Raw genomic sequence first — 27,718 nt, 5'->3', positions numbered from 1 at the left:
GGGAACATGAGAGGAGTGAGGGGAAAATAGTGGAGTGAGGGGAAAATAGTAGAGTGAGGAGAAAATAGTGGAGTGAGGGGAAAAAAGTGGCGTGAGAGGAAAATGAGAGGTGTGAGGTAAAAATGAGAGAAGTGAAAATGAAGAGGTGTGAGTGGAAAATGAGAGGAGTGAGGGGAAAATAGTGGAGTGATCAGAAAATGACAGGTGTAAGGTAAAAATGACAGGTGTGAGCGGGGAAAAGAGAGGTGTGAGGGGAAAAATGAGAGGTGTGAGGGGAAAATTGTGGAGTGAGGGGAAAATAGTAGAGTGAAGAGAAAATAGTGGAGTGAGGGGAAAAAAGTGGCGTGAGAGGAAAATGAGAGGTGTGAGGTAAAAATGAGAGAAGTGAAAATGAAGAGGTGTGAGTGGAAAATGAGAGGAGTGAGGGGAAAATAGTGGAGTGATCAGAAAATGACAGGTGTAAGGTAAAAATGACAGGTGTGAGCGGGGAAAAGAGAGGTGTGAGGGGAAAAATGAGAGGTGTGAGGGGAAAATTAGAGGAGTGAGGGGAAAATGAGAGATGTGAGGGGAAAATGAGAGGTGTGATGGGAAAATGAGAGAAGTCAGGTGCTGCAGCAGTATGAGGCTGTGTATAGAGAAGATTGAGGCGCTGCTGGTGGAGGCTGTGTATAAGGCCACATTCACATGTTCAGTATTTGGTCAGTATTTTACCTCAGTATTTATAAGCCAAAACCACGAGTGGGAGAAAAATACAGAAGTGGTGAGGTGTTTCTAATATACTTTTCCTTTGATTGTTTTACTCCAAGTTTTAGCTTACAAATACTGAGGTAAAAATATTCACCAAATAACGTGTGAACGAGGTCTAAAGGAGAAAAGTGTAGTGCTGCAGAAGAAGTAGGCTGTGTATACGATACGCTATATTACAATTAGTGCAATTTCTCTCGGGATCAACTGTTTCCAATTGTATATGGAAGAGGAGTGTGAGGTGCTGCCGGCGGAGGCGACTATAAAGGAGAAAAGCTGTGCTGCAGAAAAATGCTGTGTATAAATTATTATTATTATTTATTGTTATAGCGCCATTTATTCCATGGCGCTTTACAGGTAAGGAGGGGTATACATAAAAACAAGTACAATAATCTTAAACAATACAAATCATAACTGGTACAGGAGGAGAGAGGACCCTGCCCGCGAGGGCTCACAATCTACAAGGGATGGGTGATAATACAGTAGGAGAGGGTAGAGCTGATCGTGCAGCGGTTTGGTCGATCGGTGGTTACTGCAGGTTGTAGGCTTGTCGGAAGAGGTGGGTCTTCAGGCTCTTTTTGAAGGTTTCGATGGTAGGTGAGAGTCTGATATGTTGTGGTAGAGAGTTCCAGAGTAGGGGTGATGCGCGAGAGAAATCTTGTATGCGATTGTGGGAAGAGGAGATAAGAGGGGAGTAGAGAAGGAGATCTTGTGAGGATCGGAGGTTGCGTGCAGGAAAGTACCGGGAGACGAGGTCACAGATGTATGGAGGAGACAGGTTGTGGATGGCTTTGAATGTCATGGTTAGGGTTTTGTAATGGAGTCTCTGGGCAACTGGGAGCCAGTGAAGGGATTGACAGAGGGGAGATGCTGGGGAATAGCGGGGGGACAGGTGGATTAGTCGGGCAGCAGAGTTTAGAATAGATTGGAGGGGTGCGAGAGTGTTTGAGGGGAGGCCACAGAGCAGGAGGTTGCAGTAGTCAAGGCGAGAGATGATCAGGGCATGGACTAGGGTTTTTGCAGATTCTTGGGTGAGGAATGAACGGATTCGTGAAATATTTTTGAGTTGAAGTCGGCAGGAAGTGGAAAGGGCTTGGATATGTGGTTTGAAGGAGAGATTAGCATCAAGGATTACTCCGAGGCAGCAAGCTTGTGGGACTGGGGAGAGTGGGCAGTCATTTACTTTAATTGATAGGTTCATAGGGGGGGTCACGTGAGATGGGGAAAGATGATGAATTCTGTTTTGTCCATGTTGAGTTTCAGAAATCTAGCGGAGAAGAAGGATGAAATAGTGGACAGACATTGAGGGATTCTGGTTAGTAGGGAGGTGATATCTGGTCCAGAGATGTAGATCTGTGTGTCATCAGCGTAGAGATGATACTGAAAGCCATGAGATTCTATGAGCTGTCCCAGGCCAAAGGTGTAAATAGAGAACAGCAGGGGCCCAAGGACTGAACCTTGTGGGACTCCGACAGATAGGGGGCGAGGTGAGGAGGTGGTGTGTGAGTGGGAGACGCTGAATGTCCGGTCTGTTAGGTATGATGAGATCCAGGATAGGGCCAAGTCTGTGATGCCGAGGGATGAGAGGGTCTGTAATAATAGGGAATGGTCCACTGTGTCAAAGGCAGCCGACAGGTCCAGAGGAGGAGGACAGAGTAGTGTTGCTTGCTCTTGGCGGTTAAGAGGTCATTGGTGACCTTAATAAGGGCAGTTTCAGTGGAGTGGTGTGACCGGAAGCCAGATTGTAAGCGGTCAAAGAGGGAGCAAGAAGAGAGATGGGAGGACAGTTCAAGGTAGACGTGGTGTTCCAGTAGCTTGGAGACGTAGGGGAGAAGTGATATAGGGTGATAGCTAGATACAGAGGATGGGTCAAGAGAGGGCTTTTTGAGGATAGGTGTGATGGAGGCATGTTTAAAGCTTGAGGGGAAAACACCAGTTGTTAGTGATAGGTTGAAGAGATGGGTTAGGGTTGGGATGAAGACTGTGGTGAGGTTTGGTATGAAGTGGGATGGGATCGGGTCGAGTGCACAGGTGGTGAAATGTGATCTTGAGAGTAGAGTGGAGAGTCGATCTTCTGTAATGGTGGAGAAGTTGGTTTTGAAGGTGGAGGGCTGGGAAGTCGGGAGGAAGGGTTCTGGGGGTTGTTGACCAAAACTTTCTCTGATGTTATCAATCTTCTGCTTGAAAAATGAGGCAAAGTCTTCAGCTGAGATGAGTGGGGAGGGAGGAGGTGCTGGGGGGCGAAGGAGAGAATTGAAGGTGTTGAATAACTGTTTAGGGTTGTGAGACAGGGAGGATATGAGAGATGAGAAGTAGGTTTGTTTAGCTGTGGCGAGTGTGGTCTTGAAAGTAGTGAGGGACTGTTTGAATGCGATGAAGTGCTCGTTGGAGTGGGATCTTTTCCATCTGCGCTCAGCAGCCCTGGAAGCTCGCCTCAGCTCTTTGGTCAGGCTGGTGTGCCAGGGCTGTCTGTTGATTTTGCGAGCTTTGGTATGTGTAAGTGGGGCAGCGGATTCCAAAGCTACAGCTATTGTGGTGTTATATAGAGCGGCAGCGTCATCCGCATTGTGTAAGGAACTTATATCTGTGAGATGGAGAAGGGATTCAGAGAATGAGTGTAGGTCAAGGTGTTTAAGATTTCTGCAAGGGTGTGAGAGTTTGTGGGGTGGGGATTGTAGACATGGAGTGAAGAGAGAAGAGAATGTGAGAAGGTTGTGGTCAGAGAGAGGAAGAGGTGAGTTAGAGAGGTTAGATAGGGAGCAGAGGCGGGTGAAGATGAGGTCCAGTGTGTGGCCATCTTTGTGGGTGGCTGTAGAAGACCATTGAGTGAGGCCGAAGGAGGAAGTGAGAGATAGGAGTTTAGTGGCAGCTGAGAGGGAAGTGTCAATGGGGATGTTGAAGTCGCCCATGATGATAGTAGGGATGTCCGCGGAAAGGAAATGAAGTAACCAGGTGGTGAAGTGGTCAAAGAAGGTGGTGGCTGGCCCTGGGGGGCGGTAGATGACAGCCAGTTGGAGATGGAGGGGGAGTAGATGAGCACAGAGTGCACCTCAAAGGAAGGGAGGGTAACAGAGGGTGGCAGTGGGATTGGGGTGAAGGAGCAGGTATCTGACAGGAGAAAACCAACTCCTCCGCCATGTTTGCTGCTGGGGCGGGGGGTGTGAGAAAGGTGGAAGCCACCATATGAAAGTGCAGCAGGAGAGGCTGTGTCAGAAGGGGTGAGCCAGGTTTCGGTGATGGCGAGGAAGGAAAGTTTGGTAAATGAGGAGCCTTTATAACTAACCACAAATAGTTACTATGCCCGGGCGACGCCGGGCTAGTATATATATATATATATATATATATATATATATATATATATATATACAGTTTTTATTTTTAAAAAAAAAGGAATAACAGCAAAAAAAGACAACTTTTCACCTGGTGAAATGGTCCTCTTCATAATTGTAGAACTTCAATACTTCAATATTTAAAACCTGTTGAGAGTAAGTTAAGAAATGGAGCATCTGCTGTAACCTACTGAACCTGCACTACACAGTCTGTTGCTCTTTGCAAATCTTAAAAATTCCAGTTTCTATTAAGCTAAAGAAGATTCTTGTTCCAGTAGTAGATATTCTATTTTATGGGACCCAATCTGGTGAGACTCAGGAGGAATTAGTTACCATTACACTCGTATACATTAGATTAGTTCCTTAAAAGCTATATTTTAGAATTTGTGCAACAAAGTATTTAGTTCTAGCAGCAACCCTGTAGAATATATAATAGAAATTGATCTAAAACAGATATGCTCCAATCCAATCATTTTTTGCACAATAACTTACCATGAATGAATGCTGTATTATTCTCTAATGTAAAGCCTTAGTCTGGAGTGAAAATGACATGATAAAACAATACTATAGTCTTCTCCTTCTCTTCTTCTATCCTTTCTAGTTTTCCCTTCCCCTTCCTCCGTCTTATTCTGCCTATTCCAAAAATGACATCCCCGCTTCTGTCAGTAAGCATAATAAAAGAAGAGAGCAAAAGGTTCCATCCATAAAACCAGAAGCAAGTATCATCTGTTCTGGCTATTAGTATGTAGAAGCCCTTTTGTTTACATTCAAAATCAAAAGCTTTATAGGGCTAGTTCACATGCAGTGTTTTGATATGTTTTTTTCCACAGGTTTTACAGCTTTTACAGTAACATAAACTTGAATGATATTTTTAAAATCACATTCACCTAGTGTTTTTTTTTTAACTTGCATTTTTGTCCTGTGGTGTAGTTCTTAAAAAACACAGCATGTCAGTTTTTTCATCGTTTTTACTGCAGTTTTTCACATTGAGATCAAATTAGCTTGTTGACTATAAAAACACTACAGAGACACCTGAGCACAAGATGGAACATTTCATTTACATCAAATTAATTATATGGAAATAGAATTTCATGTAAATTCAACTGAACACATCACTGCTAAATATAAAAGTAGCATAAACAGAGTAGCATAAGCAGAAAGACCTGCAGAGTCGCAGGTCTGTTTGACCATGGTCTGGCTCCATAAGTATGGCCTTTTAGGTATGCAGAAATATCCAAGATAAAAAAAACCCTACCATAAATGCTTCAATGTCATTATTACTATCGATCTGACAATCAATCTGCTTCATCCTCAGGTATGTTTCCTGGCGGCAACATTATCATCCATATTTGCTGTCCTTCCTTTCCCTCTGCACTTGTCTGTCATTTCTGGTATGTTTCCTGGCTGCAACATCATCATCCATATTTGCTGACCCCCCTTTCACTCTGTACACTTATCTGTCATTTCTGGTTTGTTTCCTGGCTGCAACATCATCGTCCATATTTGCTGACCTCCCTCGCACTCTGTACTTGTCTGTCATTTCTGGTATGTTTCCTGGCTGCCATATCATCATCCATTTTTTATCTTCCTGCATGTTTCTCACCCTAAGTCCTTGATGTTACCACACATCTGTCTGTTTGTGCCTGACTATCTCCTGTTTGCAATTTCCCTTCTGACTTCTAATTTCTCCCCTCCTGTGTCTGCGATTAGTCTCCCTGCTGCCCCTCCCTCCTGATCACACCTTGCCTATTTCATGTGCACTCAGCTTGCTATAAATGCAGAGTCACAGGTCTGTCTGACTGTGGTTTGGCTCCATAAGTATAGATCTTTAAGTTTGCAGAAATATCCCAGAAATGAACCAGAAAGGAACAGAAGGTGCGACTAACCACTGTTATTAAATGTACTACATTTCTTTCTCTTCTTCCATACTTACTCTCACCATGCTGACATGTGCCCTAACAGTTTTGGCTCTGTTACTCCTAAGTCTCCTACGCTATCCGGACACCCCAGCACCATCTAACCAAATAATAATCTCTCCTTCCCTCTTGCCTCCTCACCTGATCTCCTCAACAGACCTACTCCTCAACATCACATCTCTCCTACTTAAACATAAAACAAGCCGCTCACTCTCCTTCTCCTACCTGCTCTCCCTCTCTCTGCTTCTCCTCTCCTCTGGCAACATATCTCCCAATCCTGGATCCCCACAGCTGATACCTCCCATTATTTCCCCCTCCTATCGCTCCCAACTCAATATAAACACCCGAAATCTCACCCACTTAAAAGCCGTGCCCTTGACTCCCACCACCCTGCTCTCTCTCTGGATCACTCTGGAATGCCTGCTCTGTCTGCAATAAACTCCATGTGATTCACAACCTCTTTACTTCTCATAATTTTTCCTTCCTGGTCCTCACCAAAACATGGCTGACATCCTCTGACACAGCTTTCCCTGTTGCGCTATGTTACGGTGGCCTCCACTTCACCCACACTCCACGCCCTGGCAACAGACATGGTGGAGGAATGGGCATTCTCCTTTCTTCCAACTGTAACTTTATCCAATCCCACCTCTTCCCTCCCTTATCCTCCCCTCTTTTGAAGTCCACTCTGTCCGCATCTACTCTCCCTGCAACCTCCAAGTGGCTGTCGTATATCGACCTCCAGGCCCGACCACTGCCTTTATTTACCAGTTCTCAACCTCTCTTCACTTTCTCTCTGCTGACATTCCCACCATCATCATGGGTGACTTCAACATCCCCATTGAAACCCACCAGTCGGCAACCTCCAAACTCCGGTCTCTCACTTCATCTTTTGGACTTACTCAGTGGTCCTCCTCAGCCACCCACACAGACGGACATACATTACACCCAGTCTTCACCCATCCCTGCTCCCTATCTAACTTTACAATATCCCCTCTCTCCCTATATGACCACCATCTACTCACATTCTCATCACTGTCCTCCTCACCTATCACCCATGTCGACTAATTTGCACACCACTGCAGAAACCTCGCACATCTAGACACTTGCACACTCTCTGAATCTATTCTACCGCTGTCCTCCATATCTTCACTCCATGACACAGACACTGCCACTAGATTCTATAATGCCACTCTTGCATCAGCCATCGACTCGGTCACCCCTGTTATGCATAGCAGAGCGCAACAAATCAATAGACAACCCTGGCACAATAATATCACTAAAATGCATTGGCAAGTATCTAGAATTGCAGAGCGGATTTGGAAGAAAACGCATTCACAAGATGACTTCATCACATTCAAACAAGCAACACTCGCATTCAAGTCAGCTCTCACCTCTGCTAAATAGACCTACTTTACATTCCTAGTATCTTCCTTATCCCACAACCTCAAACAGTTGTTCAGCACTTTTAACTACCTCCTCTGCCCACTACTGCCCCCTCCAACTTCCCTAATCTCTGCTGAGGACTTTGCCACTCCTTTCATAAATAAGATAGACCAAACAAGGCAAGTCTTGTTGTCAGACCACCACAATCCCTTTGTATACTAGACCAATGCCGTAACCCCATAACTTCCCTCTCCAAAATCACTGAAGGAGAGCTTGCTCATCTTCTCTCCAAATCACACCTCTCCACTTGTGCACTTAACCCGATCCCATCCCACCTCCTCCCCAACCTCACCACCATACTTATCCCATCCCTAAGCCATCTCTTCAACCTATCACTAACTTCAGGTACCTTCCTCTCTTCTTACAAACATGCCACAATCATACCTATCTACAAAAAGCCATCCCTTGACGAGAGCTCTATGTCCAGCTATCACCCCATATTTTTGCTCCAATTTGCTTCCAAACTCCATGAGCAGCACATCCACCCTGAACTTTCCACTCACTTTGCATCTAACTTGCTCTTTAACAATCTATTATTTGACTTCCGTCCCCACTATTCCACTGAGACTGCCCTGACCAAACTTACTAACGACTTACTGCCGAAGCTAAGAGACAATTCTCTATACTCCTCCTTCTTGACCTGTCCTCTGCCTTCAACATAGTTGACCACTGTCTCTTGCTACAGATCCTCTCTTCCTTTGGTGTCATAGGCCTTGCCCTATCCTGGATCTCCTCATACCACACATTTAGCAGTTCCTACTCCCACACTTCCTCCTCATCTTGCTGTCTCTCTGTTGGTGTCCCTCAAGGCTCTGTCCTAGGACCCCTTCTCTTCTCAATCTATACCCTTGGCCTGGGACAACTCATAAAGTCCTAGGGCTTTCAGTACCATCTATATGCTGATGACACTCAGATCTACTGTACCTCTCTAGGCCAGATATCACCTCTCTGCTATATAGAAGCCCAGAGTGTATCAGCTAAATCCTCCTTCTTCTCTCACTTCCTTAAGCTCAATGTGGATGAATCTGAACTAATTATCTTTTCTCCATCTCATAAATGTTCCCTACCTGATAAATCACATAAAATGAACCACACATCCAAACTCGCGTCACCTCTTGTCACCTCCAGCTCAAAAATATTTCCAGGATCCGTCTTTTCCTCAACACTCTACCAAAATGCTTGTGCATGCCTTAATCATCTCCCGCCTCGACTACTGCAATATCCTCCTATGTGGCCTACCTTCTAACACTCTCGCACCCCACCAGTCCGTCCTTAACTCTGCTGCCCGACTAGTTAATCTCTCTCCTCGATACACTCCTGCTTCCCCTCTTTGCAAATCCCTTCACTGGCTCCCTCCCAATTTCCCAGTGCATCCAGTTTAAGCTACTAACACTGACCTACAAAGCCATCCATAACCTTTCTCCTCCATATATTTACGAACTAATCTCCCAATATCTTCCCTCACGTAATCTCTGGTCCTCCCAAGACCTCCTTTTCTCCTCCACGCTTATTCACTCCTCTCCCAATCGCCTCCAAGATTTCTCCCGAATATCCCTCATTCACTTGAATCCTGTGCCCTACCACGTCCGGTTATCCACCACATTTGGATCCTTCAGACGGAACCTGAAAACCCATCTCTTCAAAAAAGCTTACTACCTGTAATGACCGCGCTGCCAAATCAAAACCATCGGAGCTATTGCAACCCCCGAACTACTGTCTCCTTCCCCATAATCCTGTAGAATGTAAACCCGCAAGGGCAGGGTCCTCTTTCGTCTGTACCAGTTTATCATTGTTAGTTTGTTTACTGTAAGTGATATTTATATTTTGAAGTAACCCCTTCTCATGTACAGCACCATCGAATCAATGGTGCTATATAAATAATAATAATAATAATAATAATAATAATAATAAAAAACCACTTAAATTGGACAAGCTAAAGTAACAAGCACAGCTACTCACATACTAAGCTACTACAAATGAGCTGGAAACAATGAGAGGAGCCCAGTAAAGCAGCCATTTCATAGTATGATGATTGACTCGGCAGACATGTGAGAGGAAGGATCCCTACTGATCAAATACCAATTACCAATAGTAATCCTAGGTGACATAGCTAAAAAAGTTTGGAAAGAAGATACAATTCTTTAAGTCCAATGTTGAAACTTACTATGTCCATCCAGATGCACTTGTCTCATATTTAAACATTAATTCTCAACTCCAAATATTAGCATGCCATTCAACGAGTACATTTAGTGATCAAATGCCTCTAACTTGGTCACTCACCTCGAAAGCAGCTCTAGTTCTGCTACTGACTAAGCAATGATGAAACAAACCTGAGTTAATACAGCTGCACAGTTAGTGTTACTTCTCTTATATTTAATGATGGAGTGGCTGCACTCTGCATCTTTCACACAAATGTTTCTTTTCTATGCCAAACTTTTTTTGTCAACATCTGTATCTCGTCCTTATACATAATTTTGTGCACAATGCTCCATGTGTAATCTGACTTAAAGAGTAACTGTCGGTTTAATTTTTATTTCAGAAATCAATACACATGAAAATAAGCAATTTTTTAATACTTCTTGTCAGACAAATTTGCTTCTTTCTCTGCCAAAATTGATCCGTCCAATTTTCAAAATTCTCAATTCTGGGGAAAAATCTGTATTTAGTGAAGACAAAGTTTCCCATTACTGAGATAGGAGAAGTCAGTTGCAACTGATGACATTCTATGTACATGTAAGGAGCAAGGAGGGAATAGCTCTGCCTCTAGCTCCTCCCTCCTCCCATCTACATAGAATCTCATTAGTAGCAACTGACATCTCCTATCTCAGTAATGGGAAACTTTGTCTTCACTGAATATAGATTTTACCTCAGAATTGAGAATTTTGATAATGACAGATCAATTTTGGCAGAGAAAGAAGCACGTTTTTCGGATAGGATACATTCCAAAGTTGCTTATTTTCACATGTGATATTGATTTATTAAATAAAGATGAAAACAATGGTTACTCTTTATTATTTCTATAGAGCCAAAATATGTCTTCTTTATGCTTCTATTTTGTGGCAGTTTTAACAAGGGTTTTATGATTTAATACTAAGGATGAGCGAATGTGCTCAGTGATATACTCAGATATCCCTCAAGTATCTGGATGCTCGGATGTGCTCAGCACTCGGCGAGCATTAGCCGGTGTTTGAATCCCTGCCCCGCATGTTTGGCGCATGTTACCCAGCCAATAAGCATGCAGCATCTTGGTAGTGGCATTACTGTGATTGGTTGGCTGTATGACATCATCAGGAGTTACATGGCAAGCGCAGCCACACTTGGCACACTGACACCATGGCACAGCTCTGTGACAGTTCTTATTTTAGGGAGAGGGTGCTTGTCCACGGCTGTGTGTGCACAGTTGAACGAATCAGAGTCCTGTAGTGTTGATACTGGTGATGATTCTGAACATCATACTTACAGCCCCTGTATGGATTAAATCTGTGCTTTGCTTTTTGTATCAGATAACTTCTGCACTTAGCCTAGGGAGGCACACTTGCAGGAGCATGGAAGGTTGCATAATACAAGTTTTAGTGCTTTGCACTCCGTTGCTAAATATATCTGCTGCATTTGACTATATTTTTTTGGGTGGGTGCAAAAATGACTATATTGTCATCCATAGTGTATTAGGTGCTTTATGGTACATTTCTGTGGTTATATAACACTTCAAAAAAAGCATTAAAAAATATTTTTCAATTCAATTACTCGTCTATATGGTTTTGCATGCTCTGTGGTACATTTCAGTGGTATATAACACTCCAAAAAAGTATTGAACAGTTTTTAGGGAATCAATTGCTCAAAGATAAAGTCTTATGTACTCTGTAGTACATTTTAATAGCGTGTAACACTCAAAAAAAGCATCAAAAAAGTTCTTGTTTCAATGAACTCATCCATAGAGTATTGTGTGCTTTGTGGTACATTTTGGTGGTATATTACACTCCAAAAAAGTGTTGAAAAAATTTCCTGGACTCAATTGCACATCAATACAGTATTACATGTTTTGTGGTACATTTCTGTGTTATATAACACTTCCAAAAAGCAATCTATATATATATAAAAATGAGTGTGTGTGTGTGTGTCAATGATGATGTCATAATAGGTTACCATGGTGACGGTGGTGACTATGACATCATAATAGGTTGCCATGGCGAAGATGATGTCATAAAGGTTGCCATGGCGACGATGATGTCATAATGGTTTGCCATGGTGACGATGGTGACTATGATGTCATAATGGTTGTCATGGCGACGATGATATCATAATGGTTGCCATGGTGATGATGATGTAATAATGGTTGCCATGATGACGATGATGTCATAATAGGTTGCCATGGCGATGATGTCAGAATGGTTGCAACCTATTATGACATCACAATCACCATGGCTCGGGACTATGGGATGGAGGATATGTATGATGGGTATATGGGTACGGGACTATGGGATGGAGGATGTATGATGGGTATATGGGCACTGTACTATGGGATGGAGGATATGTATGATGGGTATTTGGGCACGGGACTATGGGTTGCTGGATATTTATGATGGGTATATGGGCATGGGACTATGGGATGGTGGATATGTATGATGGGTATATGGGCACTGGACTGTGGGATGGAGGATATGTATGGTGGGTATATGGGCACGGGACTATGGGATGATGGATATGTATGATGGGTATATGGGCACGAGACTATGGGATGGAGGATATGTATGATGGGTATATGGGCACTGGACTATGGAATGGGGGATAATCATTATAATTTGTTATAACTAACCACTGTTAATTACTATGCCCAGGCAATGCTGGGCTCTTCAGCTAGTGTAAAATATTTCTGGAATCAATTACTCATCCATAGAGTATTATATGCTCTGTCATACATTTCGGTGGTATGTAACACTCCAAAAAAGAACTGTAACATTTTTCTGTATTCAATAATTCATACATATAGTATTATGTGCTTTGTGGTATATTACATTCCAAGAAAGCGTTGAAAATTTTTTATTGATTCAATTACTCATCCATAGAGTATTATGTGCTCTGTGGTATAGAACACTCAAAATAAGCGTCAAAATTATTTTCTGGATTCAATTACTTTATGAGTGAGTATTACATGGTCTATGGTACATTTTGGTGGTATATAACACTCCAAAAAAATAGTTGAAAAAAATTTCTGGATTCAAATACTCATCCATAATTTTACAAGATTTGGGGTACATAACGGTGGTATTAAACTCCAAAAAGAGCTTGGACTGATGCAGGTAACCAATTTTTCTTATTTTTTTAAATAAGCTTGGTATTAAGAGACATAGCAATTAGAAAATGTTTAAGGTGTGAAGCAAGGGATTGGGAAATGGAGGTGCTGATGATGGTGCACACAGTCACTTACAACATAGGGCAGGTGCGACTTCACCTGTTGCTGGAGCACAATAAACTTGCTCATCCATGACACATAGGTTCATGTCCCACTTTGCAAGGCGGCATGGTGCACCACTTTTGAAGCCAGAGCAGGGTGAACAGGTAGTCAATTGGATGGTAGATAATACTTCCAGCATGCTTGGTAGCACCACCAGTCTTCCACATCATCCAGTCTCACTTGCCAACAATCTGGATTCCTTAATTCTCACCCTAATCCTACTTCCTCCCACCATGTTGAGTTCCAGAAGACTAATTGTTCAGACATAGACTTCAGAGGGTTCTCTAGTCCACTGGCTCAAGACTGCAAGGATCAGGGATCATCCCACTGAATGCTCGCTCTCCTTTTAACGTGGGCATAATACTACTCAGACAACACAAGATGAGGGTAAGTCAATGAGGCAATACATTATTGAACCACAAAACAGGCAAAAAAACACAGGACAGTCCCAGCAAAATACACAGAATCTCACCTGTCTGCTGACTCGCCGGGGTTAAAGTCGCTTCCAGGGCTGACTACACCCACCATTGGCACCCCATTTTTCATGGGCACCCACAGAGCTGAGGTAATGATAAGCTTAGAAAACTAATCAAGAGCAGTGAGGTATGTGGCCACAAGACCTGATTGTCCCAACCTAAATTCTTCAAGACATCTCTAAGGGTTCAGTGCTGGTCAATTGAGCAAATCTGTGTTTTCCAGCTGAGATTATTGTCCCCTAAGCTGACAATCTGTAGAGTAACTTGATTCATAGTCTCCTTATATAGATCACAACTGTCCTTCAAGCCATCATTCACAGGTCAAGGGACAGGATTGATGAGGTTAAGCTGCATTGTTTGATTAATTATAGTTTATCCTTCAATGTTTGCAAGTCAACAAACTGCATGGCCTGCTATAATATGTAATCAACATATTAGCAAACATCATTGTTCAGTGACCTTGGATCCCTGTTTTTCAAAGACAACAGTACAATAAACTGTAGGAGCTGATATAAGAGGTAAAGAACAGGAGGTGATACTGTTTAATGATGCACTAAATTAGAGCAGCCACAGTCACAAGAAGATGATGGTGGAGAATGACAAATTTTGTCTTAGGCGGAAGATGATGATGAAGCACAGTTGCCAATAAGTCAGGTTGTTGTTAAGTCATCAAGTTAGGAGAAGCAGGGTGTGGTAATGGAATACGAGGTGGTGAATGAGGAAGTCTCTGGCCTATCCTGGGAATCTGACTTGCAAAGCACGGTTAGCAGCGCTGAGGGGAGGGATCGGCAGCACTAAAAGGCAGGAAAAGGCAGTGAGGTGACCTGTGGGAGAAAATGAGCAACTGTTCCGCAGAGCACCGACACTCCTGAATTTCTCTGTCAAAAAGTTAGGTGTTCTTCAGTCTGGGACATTTTTTAAGAGAATTATTAGAAGAAAAAATGTTCATTTGCAACTTGTGCCATACTAAGATGAGCAAGGGCCTAACCACCACTAGCGTGATTACACACATAATATTTAAGCACCCAACTTGGTAGGCCAAATGCTTTGGTCCATGATTTGTGCCAATGTCTGATACCATTGCCTCTTCCCCTGTGCTAGGTGCTTCCTAATAACCTGTCCAGATGTCTCCCACCGTGAACCTGTCCTTGGACATTCTGATGTACCATAATTGGGCACTTCCAAATCTTTGCCCCAGCAGAGAGTTCAGCTGTCCCTACCACAGGTCTTGAAAGAAAAGAAAAAGTTTCCAGTCACTGTCACCCAAAGCTCCACATGTTAAATGGGCCAATTTCCAGGCTGCGTGCTGTGTAAATGTTGCCATTCAGGCTTGTTGACATATAGGATTACTGCTGACTCATGTCAGCATTGATCCCTTGGTACTGGGTCCCCAGCCACCACTATTTCTCCCGATGTGGCCCCCATACCAGCACAAGGCCAGGAACATCAACCATGTTCTTATCAATGCAGTTACTGGAATTGACACTTAGCGATTGATATGTGGACAAGCACTTCTGGCCAGGGATGCTACATTTTGAACATTTTGCAGGCTGGAGCCAGGTTCCACCCTGGCATTTACACATTTGCTCTGGTCACTGATGATTGCATGCCCTACTTCTATCAGGGTTTCCTTCACCTCATACATCACTTCCTACACCCCACTGCTTCTCCTCATCCTCCATTTCTGTTGTGTTATCTCAGAGCACGTCATCCACATCATCCAAAAGCTGGAAACTCTGCAGCACTGCATCAGCAAAGTGGCACCAGGCTCTACTGAATCTGATTTGGGCAGGAGGCAGACCACATACCATGGCAGCATTACTTAATGGAATAACAGACCAGACAGATATTTGGCATTTGCCGCTGAACCTCCAACCAGGCATGGTTGTGTGTAATAATGGGAGTAACTGGGTGGCAGCTGTGAAGCTTGACAAGCTCACATACGTAACATGCTTGGCACACATGCTCACCTGGGTAGTTCAGTGGTTCCTGTAAACATACCCTGATTTGCCAGAGCTTCTGGTCAAATTACGCTGCATTAGTTCCTATTTCCACAAGTCGGCTACAGCTGCAGCCACTCTGGCAGTGCTGCAGCCAGATGACCGACAGGTGTGCAATGTGTTCACATGCTGGAACTCCACATTGCACATGCTGGCAAGGCTTTGTGAGCAGCAGATGCCAGTTGCTGACTACCTATTCCAACACACACGACAGCATTCTAGTCAGCCTCCGCACATAACAACTGAAGAGTGGGCATGCATGCCTGACATTTGTGCAGTTTTCCAAGACTTTGAGGACTCTACAAAGCTGTTGAGTGGTAGTGACTAGTGTTGAGCATTCCGATACCGCAAGTATCGGGTATCGGCCGATACTTGCTTTATCGGAATTCCGATACCGACTTCCGATATTTTTTCAATATCGGAATTCGGCATCGGAATCGGAAGTTCAAAGTTGATTGACAGCCTGACGTCATCATGATGCGCGGTGTGTGCGCATCATGATGCGCCGTCATTTCGGGCCTTCCGGGGGTCTCTGCCGGCCTGCCGGGGGGCTGTGTGGACTGCCCGGGGTCTGTACCGGCCTGCCGGGGGGCTGTGCCGGCCTGCCGGTGGTCTGTGCACCCTGTGGGGGTCTGTACCGGCCTGCCGGGGGGCTGTGCCGGCCTGCCGGTGGTCTGTGCACCCTGTGGGGGTCTGTACCGGCCTGCCGGGGGGCTGTGCCGGCCTGCCGGTGGTCTGTGCACCCTGTGGGGGTCTGTACCGGCCTGCCGGGGGGCTGTGCCGGCCTGCCGGGGGGCTGTGCTGATGTCCGGGGGTCTGTGCAAGCATCGTCCGATGGGACTACAAGTCCCATCTGGCGATGCCTGCTACCATGACAGTGATTGACACATTAGCCAATGATGGGACAGTAGTAGTCCCATCATCCGGCTAATGTGTTAAATGTTAAAAAAAAAAAAAAAATACTACATACATACTACATGCATGCTACATACATACTACATGCTACATACATACTACATGCTACATACATACTACATATATACTACATGCATGCTACATACATACTACATGCTACATACATACTACATATATACTACATGCATGCTACATACATACTACATGCTACATACATACTACATGCTACATACATACTACATATATACTACATACATACTACATACATGCTACATACATGCTACATACTGCATGCTACATACATACTACATACATACTACATACATACTACATGCATGCTACATACATACTACATACATACTACATACATGCTACATACATACTACATGCTACATACATACTACATATATACTACATACATGCTACATGCTACATACATACTACATATATACTACATGCATGCTACATATATACTACATGCATGCTACATACATACTGCATGCTACATGCATACTACATACATACTACATACATACTACATGCTACATACATACCACATATATACTACATACATGCTACATGCTACATACATACTACATACATACTACATACATGCTACATACATACTACATATATACTACATGCATGCTACATACATACTACATATATACTACATGCATGCTACATACTACATACATACAATACATTCATACAATACATACATAGACATACAGTACATATAACATAGAGTAACATACTTACCAATACTTGTCACATTGTTCCCCGAAGCCATTGTCTTTTCCGGAATAAATATTAACATAACAAACCACAAAAATACTCACCCACGATCCGAAGCAGTCCACGAGTGTGTCCCACGACGATCTTGGGTAGAGAACTGCAGCATCAGATGATGCTGCCGTTCTCTACGGGCTGCAGGAATCCAATGACGGAAGGTAGGTATCCTTCCGCACTGTATTCCTCCGCCACTTAAAAAAAAAAAAAGTCCCTAGTCTCACTTTATGCCATTGCTGCGTGGGAATTTTTTTTTTTAAGTGGCGGAGGAATACAGTGCGGAAGGATACCTACCTTCCGTCATTGGATTCCTGCAGCCCGTAGAGAACGGCAGCATCAATGGCTTCGGGGAACAATGTGACAAGTATTGGTAAGTATGTTACTCTATGTTATATGTACTGTATGTCTATGTATGTATTGTATGAATGTATTGTATGTATGGAGTATATATGTGGTATGTATGTAGCATGTAGTATGTATGTAGTATGTATGTAGCATGCATGTAGCATGCATGTAGCATGCAGTATGTATGTAGCATGCATGTAGTATATATGTAGTATGTATGTGGTATGTATGTAGCATGTAGTATGTATGTATGTAGCATGCATGTAGTATATATGTAGTATGTATGTAGCATGTAGTATGTATGTAGCATGCATGTAGTATATATGTAGTATGTATGTAGCATGTAGTATGTATGTAGCATGCATGTAGTATATATGTAGTATGTAGCATGTAGTATGTATGTAGCATGCATGTAGTATGTATGTAGCATGCATGTAGTATGTATGTGGTATGTATGTAGCATGTAGTATGTATGTAGCATGCATGTAGTATATATGTGTTATGTATGTAGCATGTAGCATGCATGTAGCATGCATGTAGTATGTATGTAGTATGTATGTAGTATGTATGTGGTATGTATGTAGCATGCATGTAGTATGTATGTAGTATATATGTAGTATGTATGTTGCATGTAGTAGTATGTAGTATGAATGTAGCATGTATGTAGTATGCATGTTGTATGTATGTAGCATGTAATTTTTTTTTTTTTTTTTTTTTACATTCAACACATTAGCCGGATGATGGGACTACTACTGTCCCATCATTGGCTAATGTGTCAATCACTGTCATGGTAGCAGGCATCGCCCGATGGGACTTGTAGTCCCATCGGACGATGCCTGCACAGACCCCCGAAGCCTGCACAGACCACCGGCAGGCCGGCACAGCCCCCCGGCAGGCTGGCCAGCCCCCCGGAGCCTGCACAGACCACCGGCAGGCCGGCACAACCCCCCGGCAGGCCGGCACAGCCCACCGGAGCCTGCACAGACCACCGGCAGGCCGGCACAGCCCCCCGGCAGGCCGGCACAGACCACCGGAGCCTGCACAGACCCCCTTGCAGGCCGGCACAGCCCCCCGAAAGGCCCGTACAGACCCCAGAGAGGCTGTACAAGGCAAAAACAGGGTTTTTCTTATTCCGATACCGGAAGTCCCATAGACTTGAATGGGACTTCCGGTATCGGAATCGGCGATACCGATACTTTTTTTAAAGATCGGCCGATCCATTCCGATCCGATACTTTGAAGTATCAGACGATATCGCTCAACTCTAGTAGTGACGCCATAATCTGTGCAACAATCCTGCTTCTGTGCCTACTTAAACAGTTGCTTCTGACAATTAAAGATGAAGCTTTGCATGCGGACCATGTGGAGATGGAGGAAGACATGAGAAAGGGAGATACTACCCAGCCCAGCCTCATCTCATCTGTTCAGGGTGGATTGGGTAGCAATGAGTACATCAAGGGTGAGGACGAGGAACAGGAGCTGTCTGACAGCGCCACAGAGGCTACTACTCATACAAGTTTTGTCCCATCTCTCCTATATGTATGGGCTGAGGAAGGAAATGAGAATGAAGATATGGATGAGGACATTTAGAGTTGTCATCATTGTGGAGACAGGAAAGTGTTGGCTGTAGGGATCTTTGCACATATGGCCGATTTTATGTACCTCTGCCTTTCCCGTGACCCTCGCACTGCATTCATTTTGGGCAAAAAAAAGGATTGGTTGTTCACCCTGCTATACCCATGCTACAAGGAGAACCTTGCATCTCTCGTTCCTGAGGTGAAGGGGTCCACTAAAATGGTGTTATAGGACAGGGACATTGTAGAAAATATGTTGAAAAAATTCCCATCAGACAATGCTAGTGGCAGGGGGTAAGCTTCCTTCCCAAACAATGGAGGAAAGGTGAGGGAGACATACACCAGGTACAGCAAGGCTACACTGTCAAATGTATTGACAAAATTTTATGACACCTTCCCAGCATCCATGCCCTGATCACGGGGTATTATTGACAAGAAGGGAAAAGTTTTTAAAGATGATCAAACAATATCTGTCTGAAAAAGCCAACATACTCCCAAATTCTTCTGTGACCTTCAGCTATTGCGTCTCAAAGCTGTACACCTGGCATGAGCTGTCCCTCTATACCTTAGAGGTGTTGTGCTGCTCTGCCGCTATTGTCTTTGCTAATTGGGTTTTTAGTGTAAAAAAAGACAGGAACTTCCACCTTTCAACAGAAAGTGCTGACAGGCTCAATCTGATGAAAATAAACAAAGCTTGGATTAGCCACATTTTTCAACACTACCAGATGACATCAGCACTTAAAGTGTTTTTAATCTGTATTATTTGAATAAAGTCCGCCAGTTGTTGCCTTCAAGGCATATTTCATATTCAAATCTGACCATTCACACCCCTGATCAGGCATAGAGTCGCTATACCGACTGTCAAGCCCTATCATATATCACGTGGGCAACATAATGTCCGATATTAATTATACCTTACCAATGTTAGGCGGTACGGTAGGAGAGTCCCGGGGGTCCGCACGTCTGCGGTTTCTGTGGGGCCCGCAACGTTTTTCCCTTTGTTTGCGCAGGTTTGTCTGTTATTGCACCACTGAGCACTGTCCTTGTCCATTCTTGTATAACTGTCCAATAAAGATATATATATTTTTATACTGGATCTGTAGTCGCATATTAGTGGTTTTTTCCACCCCCTTCAGGTTATTTGCGTTTTAGCGATTGATCTATATTTAGGTCCTACACAAAGGCGGAGGCAACTAGGTATAATTCATTATACCAGAAATATGTCCTCTGGGTCTGGTTGTGTTCATGAGCATTTCTCTTGATTAATATTTGAATGAGGTACTACAGTTGATGCCTTCAAGGGTCTATGGAAGACCCTGCTTGTAATTTTTGGAAGACTTTACACTGTGCAGAATGCTTATGAATGTAGGAGTAACACAAGTATACTTTGTTCACAATATTCGAATGAGTTACTACAGTTGGTGACTTCAAGGGTGTATGAATAACCCTGTTTGATATTTTTGGAAGGCTTTGCAATTATTGCATAGCCTTTATGAGTTTAGGAGTACCACTAAATGCAATTTGAACAAAATGTTTATGATGCCCTCCTTTATATCTGAGACCGGGTGTATCGGAGTCCCTCTTACATAACATTGTTGGCAGTTTTTTCTTCCTTAATTAAACTGAAATTTATTTTTTTTAAATAAACATTTCAATGTTTTATTTTCAGTCCTTAAAATGGAGTAAAAATGTATGTGACACCATTGTTCTCAGCAGCTATCTGGGAGTCAGAGATGCTTTCAGGGGTCTTCCACATGCTGGTCTCCTTCTATTGAGCACTTTTTCCATCTACTTGAAATGAACATTCGAGCATTAGTAATTACTTGGTTCGAGTAACGTGCATCCAAGCATTTTAGTGCTCGCTTATCTCAACTTAACTACATAATTGTACATATTGCATATTTTACCTATTTATTGAAACACATTAAATTTCAATTGCCATGTCTTACTCCAAACTTTCAGTTTCCCCCTAATTTTTCTATATTGTTAAATTATTCTCCACTGTGTTTCTAATGTACATAGCTTAATATTATGTGCAAATATTGAAAATCAAAATTCACATTTATGAATGATGAATGCCCAATACTGACCACCATGGTACCCTGTTATCAATTGCAACACAATTAGTGTTCCATTAAAAACCACAGTCTGTGTCCTTCCTCTTTCAGAAATGGAATCTTAGAAAACTTAACTTCTTTTGTTTCCTCCTTCTACTAACCTACCTAAGCAAAAAATTACCATTTCTGTGGATCAGTCTACATTAATTCCCAAAAAAACATGCTCGAAGTCTTGAGGCTATATTTGACTCAGATCTTTCCTTCACTCCTTATATCTAATCACTTGCTAGCTTATGTCACCTGCACAAAACAATTCAAGGATCTGACCTTTCCTTATCTTTGAAACTGCAAAAACTCTTAAGACCCCTTTACATTTAGCGATCCCGACCAGCGTTATGACATGGTCAGGATCGCTGGTGCATCGCTGAATGATCGCTAGTGAGCTGCCACACAGGAAGATCTCACAGCAATGCAGCAGCGATACAGCGGACGATACTTACCTTTCAGACACGCGACCCTGACGTCCTCCGTCCGCATCCACGCGTCGCTCGTCGGCGCCAGCAGGAAGCGCCCAACGAGAAATGGAGCTGCGCGATCTCGCGCGATCAGCAATGGACAGCGGGGGAGCCAGTCGGAGATAAGTATCACACATAGCAATATCGCTAGCGATATCGCTGCTGCGTCACCAAATCGGTGATGCTTTAGCGATATTGTTAGCGATATCGCTATGTGTAAAGCCCCCTTTACTGTTGCTCTGATTCATTCTCATCTGAACTACTGAAAATATCTACTAATTGATCTACCTCTTACTAAATTCGCTCTTCTCCCATTTATCTTGCATGCAGCAGCCAGAGTCAAGTTTCTGTCCAAAGACTACACCATGGCTACACTCTGTGCCATTGATTGCTCATCCAGTTATACAATATAAACTTATCCCTGTCATCCACAGAGCTCTACACTGTTTTACATCTCATCACTAGTGATGAGTGAGCTTGCTTGTCACTACTTGTAATTCGCTTAAGCATCAGTCTGCTCTGGATGCTCATTACTCATCATGTTTGGTGATTTTTAAACAGCCAATAAATACGTGGGGATTGTCTGCTAGTCAAAGTACTGCCGTAGCCATCTTGGTTGTGGCATTACTGTGATTGGCTGGCCACATAGTGTCATCAGGTCCACTTGTGGACACACACAGAAAGGGGCCCCTGCGCAAGATCAATATATGGGTCCTTTGCAGCCCAAGAGCTTCTAAAAATGGAAAACTGCACCTGCTTTTTGAGTATAAATGGGCCCCTTATCTCTTAGGCCCCTGTGCGGCCGCACAGGCTACACCAATCATGTGTCCATCGCTAATGTCTATATAAGACCAATGACGCTATGCTTATCACACTGTACCCTGGAAACAGGCAGAGTAGGGAGAGGTGCTGGTGAGAGAGGGAGAGAATTGTAGCTGTGTATTAGCCAGGGATTCAACCACATTTATATTTTGTTTAAGTACAATAACAGCCCTTCTTAGGGATAATTATTAGTGATGATCGAATAGTGAAATATTTGGATTCAGGAAAATCAGCACAAATAATTATTAATTTCTAATATCCATGTTACCGAATAGCGAATCCAATGCAAGTCAATGGGAAAGCCGAATATTTTTCTGCTGGACCCAACAAACAGTTCAGGGAGCATGGGAAAAAAGCTGAAATGAATGGGAAAGAGCGCAAACTAAATGGCAACAGAATGGAGAAGATGCATGCATGCCTTTCTGACTTAAATATGGTCTCTGGGAATAATGTTGTCAGAATATTGGGCCAGTTTTACGGATTTTTAAAAAGACCTACCAAACGAAACCAAAAAAAATTTTTTTAAGGGAAAACTGCTAAGAAATATTTTTTCCTTCATAATTACAAGTATATAACACTAAAAAAAGATACCTACCCTTTAGCATATGTTCACATGGATCGTTTTGGCTTTAGTTTTTCCTTTAACATTTGTGAGAGCTCTCACTCCTACATTTGAGAGGTCCCACCCTCATGCCAAATAGATGGCAAGATAGTGGAATACATATTGCCTATGCTTTTACAATGCCATTCCAAACATACCCACTTGAATTTTGGGATTCGCCCTCCACCACTACCATGTCCTCAGCCACGTCACTATGCGACCCTCGCTTACAATTTGCAGAATGGCAGCAGGTGCCATGAAACCTGAGTTTGGTAATGGCTCTCGGGTGGTCCTGTATCACACATTTGGGAGGTCCCTCCCTCATGCCAAATAGTTAACAAGATAGTGGAATACATAGTGAAATACATATTCCCCATCCCTTTACAATGTAATTTCCAACATGCCCATTTGAATTTTGGGCTTTGTCCACCACCACCACCATGTCCACCGCCATGTCATTATGTGGCCCTCGCTTTTAATTTTCAGAGGGCCAAAAGGTGCTTTGAAACCTGTGTTTTGTTCATTTTTGAGACTGGATCCCATTCGAACTAATGTCATAGTGGGTGAAGCCGCTGTAAGGTGAATACAATACAGGAGTTGGGAGAGCTGTACGATCAATGTCAGGAAACTGGATTCTACCAGACACCAAAATACAGTGTATGCAAGTGAGAGCTTGTATTTTAAGTCTGTCAGGCCTGAAACCCATGTCAGGAACATGTGTAAGTCTCATTTTAATTGGAAGCAACCTCCTCAAGGGAAAGAGCCAGGAGTGCCATTGACCAATTTGCACAAGATCAAGCACTTTTTCTGGAAAATACTCAACCAGGCAGAATGTATCTTTTGCATTGTTTTGAGCAACAATGGAGTAATTACAGGATGTGTTCCAGAGAGTGTTGAGGTCTGTGGAGTGTATTACTCAGGTGACAGGCAGTGCTACAGAACTCAAGTAAAGACCTTAACATGGCAATTACCTTGTTCCAATATGGGTAAGGCTGCAGCCTGAATATGTCTGTGAAGAATATTAACCCACTCTCTTAGACGTGCTTAAAATGTACAGAAACTGGACAATATCCCACCACCATTTTTTTTCTCATTTAGGATCCTGGAGAAATCAGCAATGTTCTTTGTCCAGCACCGGACAATGTAAAGGGCTAATGAATATGTATGCCCTATTCTAACTAACAATTCATGAACAGACAGTATATGCTGACAAGGGACAACTGAATGCAGCGCTGGGACAATGAACTTGACGTGGTTGCTGACTGTTGTGTCTGTGCAACTGCAGGTTGTGGACAGGAGGCCTCAACATCTCCTTCCTGGACAGCAGAGTAGGAATGACGTAACAAATGGGAAGGGCAAGTGATTTCACCATCAGACACAGATTTTGTACTCAGGCGTTCTGTCCACATGCTGGGGTGCTTGGCTGCTATGTGCTTTTGCATGCTGGTGGTGCTCAGGTTGGCAGTGTCCTTGCTTCCTCCATGCTTGGTTTGGCAGATGATGCAAATTACAGTTGTTTTGTCTCAAGGAATTGGTGTGGTGGTGGTGAAACCACTGCCCCTTCCTCTGTCTTAAGGCCTTCCCAATCTGCTGCCCTTGAAGCAGGTGCTGATGCATCCTGCCGACAACCTGCAGTTGCACAAACACATCAGTCAGCGACCATGTCAATTTCGTTGTCCGAGTGCAGCCTTCACTTGTCCCTGCCACAGACGTTTAAAAGAAAGCAGAACTATCAACCCACCCACAGGCCAAAACGCTAAACATCCACATAGCCAGGTTGGTAGCCCTAGAAATATTGCTGCTTTGACTTGTGGGTACTGAATCTTTCTATGACCTCTTGGCTGTGGCAGCCTCACGGTACTCGATTACCATCCAACACTAATTTTCCCCGTGTACAATAAACGTATTTCATAAGCATGTGTTACACAATTTCAGCTGTGCCCTGGCCAATGCAGTCACTGGGAAAGTCTACTTTACCATAGACACATGGACAAGTTCTTGTGGACAGGGTCGTTACATTTCCCTTATGGCACATTGGCTGAACCTAGTGGAGTTTGGGACAAAGTCAAAGGCTGGGACATCACACATTTTACACACATTGAGAATAGCAGTCCCAACATCCATCAGGGTTTCAGTCTCCTCGTATTACAGTTATTGTCTCTCCTCCTCCTCACCGAAAGTAGCCTCCCCATCACTCGCCAGATGGGAGTCTGCAGCACTGCTTTGGCAAAGTAGCAGTACACTCTTCTGAAGCTCATCTGTTTAGATGAGAAAGCTCAAAATGCAGCCAAGCTGTTGAAGGTGACAAAAGAACAGACCGATCAGTGGCTCTCCCCGCTGAACTTACAATCAGGTCTGGTTGTGTGTGATAATAGGTGTAACTTGGTGGCAGCTTTAAAACTCGGCAAGCTGATGCCCTCTGAAAATTAAAAGCAAGGGCTGCATATTAACATGGGAGGGACCTCCTGAATTTAGGAATGAGAGCTCTCCCAAATGTATGATACTGGGTCACTTGATGGCCCTTACCAAACTCAAATTTCAAGGCACCTACTGGCACTCTGCAAATTGTAAGCAAGGGTCGCATAATGACATGGTTGTGGTGGCAGGCAAAACCCAAAATTCAAATGGGCATGTTTGAAATGGCATTGTAGAGGGATGGGGAATATGTATTCCACTATCTTGCTAACTATTTGGCATGCGGGAGGCACCTCCCAAATGTAGGTGTGAGAGCCCTCACAAATGTTAAAGGAAAAACTAAAGCCAAAACACTCCGTGTGAGCATATGCTAAAGGGGAGGCATATATATATATTTTATTTTTTATTTTATTTTGCCTTATATACTTGTAATTATGAAGGGAAAAATGTTTCTTGGCATTTTTCCCTTTAAAAAAAATTTGGTTTGGTAGGTCTTTTCAAAAATCTGATAAACCGGAGCAATAGTCTGACAATAATATTCCCAGATACCATATGTGAGTTAGAAAGGCATGCAGGCATCTTGTCCATGCTGTTTCCATTTAGTTTTAGCATTTTCCCATCCATTTCAGCTTTTTTCTCATGCCACTAGACCTGTTTGTTATGTCCAACAGAAAAATAATCGGCTTTCTCATTGATTTGCATTGGATTCGTTATTCGGTACCAATACATGGATATTAGAAATTATTCATGCAGATTTCCCAAATCTGAATATTGCACTATTCGATCATCACTACACACAGCTTAATTTATAGACATGTATGGTTTAATTTGATTGCCTGTGTGGATTGGATGGGTTGTTACTAGAGATGAGCGAACTTGTTAAGAAAATGTTTGCCAATCTCAAATTCGACACCAAGGTTGCACATTCAGATTCATATTCGGTTTCACAAGCGTTTTTACTCAAAGTCGGCAAAATTCAGTCATAGTTCGGCATATTATCTCGTTTCCATTAATGCTTTTGTTATTACTTTGGCTAGGTTAGTGGTGCTGTATGATGAGTAGGTGGGAGGGAGGGATGGGGGAATATGTTTGATGAGGGGAGGGGAGTGTCTAGGTCACCGGAGCTGCATAGTGTAATTTTTTTCCTTTTCATTTTTTCTTTAACAACTTTATGTGTGTTCATTTTTGCAGCCAATCAGGGTGCAGAAACCATCCACAATGTCATGACACAAGGTCTTCTGTGATTGGCTGCTGAAATCACATGTCCCTGACCATATAAAAAGAAGACATTTTGTTTTCTTTGTACCATTTTCTCAGTGTCCAGCACAGAGAAGCTGCTCCTGATAGTGCTGCAAGTGAACTTTTCATTTAGCTAAATAGGATCTGTTTTGTGTGAAATCAATCTTCCAGCATCTAGATTGTGCAAAAACGGTGTTGCAGTCTCAGGAGACCCCATTTGCTAATCCAATTCATTTGTTATAAAACTGTATTTCAGTGAAAAATCAGAATGCCATATTTCCACTTAAAAATCCTAAGGCCTAATTTTGGGGTGCAGCCAGGAAGCCCAATTTGCTAATCCAAATCCTTTATGATAAAATTGTGTGTCAGTGAGTAATCAGGACAGATTTAGGCTGGGTTCACACGTAGCGGAATTTCGGAATTCCATTCGGCGGGAAAATCGCATTTTAAATTCCTGCAATTTTCCCGAGGAAAAACTAGCATTTTGCAAGCGTAATTAGCAGATGCTAGCATTTTCCAAGCGATCTGTAGCATCTCTTAGAGAACTGATTGACAGTTTGGTCACACTCGTCAAACCTAAGGCCCCGTTACACTAAACGTTGCACCAGCGATTCCGACAACGATACGACCTTGTCAGGATCGCTGATGCATTGCTACATGATCGCTGGTGAGCTGCCAAACAGGCAGCTTCACCAGCGACGATGCTGGTTTCTAAGGTACACATAGGGTTACTAAGTGACATGCGTCACTTAGTAACCTGATATTTACCTTAGAAACCAGTTCCCAGTGCCTGCTTAGAGCGCTGGGAGCGTCGCTGATCATTGGCTCCCGCTGCCACATGCAGCGATGGGTGCTGGCCAGCTGGAGAGCAACGATCAAAAAACAGCCGTGCACGATAGTGCACGATCAGCGATACCCGGCAGGGAGGCCGGTCGCTGATCCCCGTCACACACAGCGATCTCACTGGTGAGATCGCTGTGGCGACACAAAATCAGCGATATCCCTAGCGAGATCGCTGTGTGTGGCAGGGCCTATAGTGTTTGACTAGTGTGATCAACTTTTTACTATTGAGGCTGCCTATGCA

This window comes from Dendrobates tinctorius, unplaced genomic scaffold (assembly GCF_039654945.1).
Source record: "Dendrobates tinctorius isolate UK_male_01 unplaced genomic scaffold, ASM3965494v1 ptg000024l, whole genome shotgun sequence".
In the NCBI taxonomy this organism is placed as follows: domain Eukaryota; kingdom Metazoa; phylum Chordata; class Amphibia; order Anura; family Dendrobatidae; genus Dendrobates; species Dendrobates tinctorius.
Note: the sequence above shows the minus strand (reverse complement) of the source record.